The sequence below is a fragment of the Seriola lalandi genome, unplaced genomic scaffold (genome assembly GCF_002814215.2).
Source record: "Seriola lalandi dorsalis isolate HSWRI2012SDOR001 ecotype SW California unplaced genomic scaffold, Sedor1 jcf7180002049793, whole genome shotgun sequence".
Classification (NCBI taxonomy): domain Eukaryota; kingdom Metazoa; phylum Chordata; class Actinopteri; order Carangiformes; family Carangidae; genus Seriola; species Seriola lalandi.
In genome coordinates, this window is record NW_019520346.1 from 1 (window position 1) to 4,835 (window position 4,835).

The window sequence follows — 4,835 nt, forward strand, 5'->3', positions numbered from 1 at the left end:
GCTGAATGCCTTTGCTGAAACAAAGCTGAAGCAATAACTGAAGATTAAAAGCAGAACTTGCAAGCTGGAGGCTGAATGGCCTGAAATGAAACAATTTTAAAAATGCCTCTCTTCCTGTTTCCTCCTGATTTTCTGCTGGCAACCAGCAGATAGCTATGTCAACATTCTCATATTTTCTTGGTCATAAACATAAAAATATAAACTGAATATACTTCTTAAGTCCACTTTAAACATAATCAGTGAAACAATTTCTAATTTATGGACAGTGAATATTTCACTGAATTAACAGGTGTCTTGATTAGTCTTTCAAGTCCTACTGTTTAACTGTGCAAATTCTGATCTAATTAAACAGCTGCATAGTTCTGACTCAGTTCAGGTTAAACTCACAATTAAGTAGCTCTTCCTCGATTCTGCGCCACATAGGTTCCATATCAGCGTCCCCTGTAAAGGACAGAAATATGCAAATGTACACAAACCACACTAAAGAGCAAAACAACAACAAAACAGCAAGTGAAGGCGATACAATCAACATATGTATCGCAAGCAACCAACAGGCAGTGGGCAGCGATGTCAAAATACTAATGTTTTCTTGGTTATATGAAAATATCAACTGAATATACTATTTGGTATTTTGTAACTGCTTCTTTAAGGCCACTTTAAACATGCTCAGTGAAACAATTTCTAATTTGTGGACAGTAAATATTTCAGTTAATGAACTGAGGCCTGTACTACGAAGAGTAGTAGTAGTAGTAGTAGTAGTAGTAGTAGTAGTAGTAGTAGTAGAAGAAGAGAGTAAAAGTATCATCACTGTCAGGAATCCTGTCAGATTAAAGAATCTGTGTGCAGTTCAAATGAAGTTATAATAGTTATTATATATTTATTTAGTGTGATAAACTCCTATATCAAAATCCTATAGTTCAAACTATAAATTCAGATATTCTTAAACAGCAGCATATTCTGACTCAGTTCAGGTGAAACTCACTGTTATATTGCTTTAGTTCTGCGATGCTGTGCCTCACAGATTCCAGATCAGTGCCCCCTGTAAAGGACACAAACATACAAATGTACACAACCCACTCTAAAAAGCAAAACAACAAGACAGCAAGCGAAAACAATACAATCAGACATATATCACAAATGTGGCGGCAGAAGAGTTCTGACTCAGTTCAGTTAAACTCACTGCTGGGTGAACAATATGCAACGCTCCTGATCAACTGTCGAAGTTGTGGATCAGCTGTCACTGTAAAAGACAAATATACAATATATTCATTCATTACCACTGAAGATAAAAGCACACAAATGTATTTAACTCAAATACATGCATCCTGCATTAAACACATCATTTCATGTGAGTGACGTCTTGCTGATGATGATAAACATCATAGTGTGAGATGATTCATGATCGTTCTCCTGATGGATGACAACTGATTTCAAAGCTCCATATTTTCTTCTTCTTCTTCTTCTGTGTTTTATTTGAAGTGTTGATCCATCAGAAGATATAAAAACCATCTCAGTGTAGTTTTACATCTCCTCTCTCAGGCTTCTCTCTGCAGCTCTAGTAACAACAGGTCGGTGAGCCAATCAGAGGAGAGGAGGCTCTGAGCCTCTCTTTTTACAGTGTTTGTAATAAAAAAGATAATTTATCATCCATTATTAACCTCAAACCCACAAATTCACAACTGAACTGAAAAATATGTCACTGAAATAAAATGTGAGTTTGTATCTACACAACACTGTAATTGTAGATGTTAAAATGCATGAGAATATTTATGAATCTGTTCAGTTTAACTTACCGTAAAGTGTCATGAAGCCGAACAGAAGGAAAACTGTAAGGAACACACACACAAAAAAAAAAATTCATTCATATAAGTTCTTAGGATGCAATGGGATATGTGATCACAAAAAGTCACATTACAGTTTGATTCCTACAGTTCATAGATAAAACAGTCATCACACAGATTCATCTGAATGCTGCAGCTGCAGGGCCGTAACAAGGACCTCAGCAGCTCGCTGTAACTCTGGTTCTCACCTCTTTACTAAACTGGTTACCAGAGAATCAACTGGCAAACACTATACAGTCCACAAATCACAGTTTGGGTCCTACATACATATCAGCATGCTTGTTCTGTGCTAAAACAAATAATAAATAAAAGAAATAGAAATTAAAACCATCATCATCATTAGGAGAATTGTTCCCATATTTCAGGTGGTGAATTCATCTGCAAAGTCTGTGTCTATTCCCTGTTGCCTGAGCCAAAATACACTGAGTGGTGAAAGTAAAAGCTAAAGGGTGAAAGTAAAAGCTGAAGGGTGAAAGTAAAAGCTGAAGGGTAAAATCGTTTTTTATTCTTTTGTTTATTCACTTTTATGTGTCCAGTTATTTTCTTTTTCCTTTTTAAATTAATTATTTTTTATGGCACTCCCATGACTCCATACTATCTGGACAAACCACAGACACATTATCAGGATCAGTTATTTACAAAACTGAAAAGAGCACGTGCCTCCATTTACAGATAAAGATGTTCATGCATTTTCTCCAGAACCTGACTCCCCTGGATAATGTTACAGTAACTAATGATACTTATATTAATCACTAATTAATGTCTTATTCATGAATATTTGAGCTCTGGAAATCAAACAGCAACAACACATTTTAGAGAGAATAATATATTAATATTATAAATAATATTTATATGCAACAGTGTGAGAAGACTCACCAGTTTGTTTACTGGCCATGATGCTGTTCGTGAACTGGAAACCAGCTGCTGGGTTTAACAACCTAAAAGGAAGAAATGAAAATGTTAACTAGGTGTTAACCAGTTTAACTTCAGTGTTACATCAGTTAACCTGAACATGATTGAGCAGAATAAACGGTTCATGAATTCACTGATAATAACCGGAACCTGATCAGAAAATCGAAATACAGGATGATCCGTGTTTTTTCCCTTTGATAATAAGTTATATTGATCAACTTACAATACAGATATATATTTACTTTCCTTTCAGTTGAATTACTCGGTTATTTCTTGATGCAGTTGCAGAGGTTTGCACTCACCTGCTGAAAGTCTTGCTGCGACACAACGTGTCAAAGTGAAAATAGAAACCGTTATATAGCGGACGGTGAAGGAAGCAGGAAAACCCCGAAAAGTTCTGACGGGAATAAATGTCACAGATAAACAGATGACTGATTATTTCATTATCACGAGGCGTTTAAAGCAAGTATTTTGGAAAATGTTAAAATATTGCATATTCAAATATTTACTTTTTAGACTGTCAGCTTTATTTATGTATTTATTTTATTCTTGTGTTCTTCTTTTTGCTGTGTATCATTAGGTTACTGAAGTTAAGTTAATTAGACTTTGATACAGAAGAAAACTTAAAAACCTGAAAAGTACTTCCTGTCCCATTAGTCTATTGTGTTTTATCATAAGATAACTCATAATTACAAGACAAGATGGTTCGTGCTTTCTTTTATACAATGAGCTTCAGTTTTTGTAAAGATTTACTCCACTTTTATTATATGCAGAGAGATAGATAGATAGATAGATAGATAGATAGATAGATAGATAGATAGATAGATATTATATATTATATATTAACTTTATCATTATGAAATATTAAATTCATCCTAAACCACCTTTAAGTGTATGAGCGCTCACATGAGAGAAGAACAAGATGCAAATCATGAAACGTTTCTGAAACGACTAGAGCTCCACCTGCTGGACAAACAGTGGAACTATTTAACCATCCATTAACTGAAAAACAGTGATTGTGATTAAGAACTCATATAAAATAAAACGCAGGTCAACAGTTTGCAACATCTGAGCTCTGAACATGCTGTCGTCGTTTCGTGTCACTGCTGCAGGTTGTTCATTCAGCGCCGTTGTCGTCTTGGAGACAGGGATCTGTGGAGTTAATGTTTAGTTCAGGCTCTGTCAGGCAGTGTTGGTGAGGACCTGCTGTGATCTCTGTTGTAAGTTTTCTGTGTTTGGATCCACATGTTTCCACATGATAACTGAGGCGTTTCCTTCTGTCAGATCACAGATGCTAGTGTCTCAGACTGCTGCTTCCAAAAGAGACAATAATCCCTCCTAATTATTAATTATTGAGATTTACAAACAAAACAAATAAAAACAGTGTAAAAAGAGATGTTAACTGATGACTAAATCACAGCAATGCTATTTAGAGTTCAGGCCGAACAGTTCAACTGTACAAGCAGGTAAGAACAGTGGCCACTGGAGATCCTCACCAACACACTGAAAGACATTATGTCAAGTACTACGCACCAGAGGGGTCACCTGACCACACACCTGCCAGGTATCACATCAAAATAAGCAACTCTGCCTGTAAAGGAAACACCCGACTCACTTAGGTGTTTCACTACATTCACACAGCGAGAAAACACGAAAGGTGATGATCGGTTCAGTGTCTTGATCAACGAGCAGTTGGGGACCGGACGTATGCAGTGACCTTTATTCAACATCTGGTTTAAGTCAATGAGACATAATCTATTCATCTTTGAACTGAATGTTAACAACTTTGTTTGAAACCAAAGGCTGAACTTCTCTTCATTTCCTTATTTAAACACTATGTGCATATGTTATATCATTCTATTATATCATCATGTCTAATTACAACTTCTGCTGAAGACAGTAAAGAAAAAGGTTTAATCCGTTAGTTTTACTCTCTGGGTAATGATTTGGCACCTGACACTCGACTAATAAAACTTCCTTACAGCAAGACCTGAGCACTGAGATGGCTGACATCTTAATATTCAGTTACCTCTGTCTTCATTGGAGTGGAGAGATGACAGGAAATGAGAGAGGCCTGCAACA

At 36.1% G+C, this 4,835-nt stretch overlaps 1 long non-coding RNA gene across 1 annotated transcript; it reads right to left on the bottom strand.

Moving 5' to 3' along the window:
• Window positions 1-62: 62 nt before the first annotated feature.
• On the bottom strand, window positions 63-3,399 carry LOC111649005 (uncharacterized). The gene is made up of 6 exons (XR_002760232.2): window positions 3,056-3,399; window positions 2,718-2,779; window positions 1,794-1,826; window positions 1,181-1,240; window positions 983-1,039; window positions 63-441 (listed from the first exon to the last, which is right to left on the bottom strand). It is a non-coding gene; the product is annotated as an uncharacterized LOC111649005 (long non-coding RNA).
• Window positions 3,400-4,835: the final 1,436 nt, after the last annotated feature.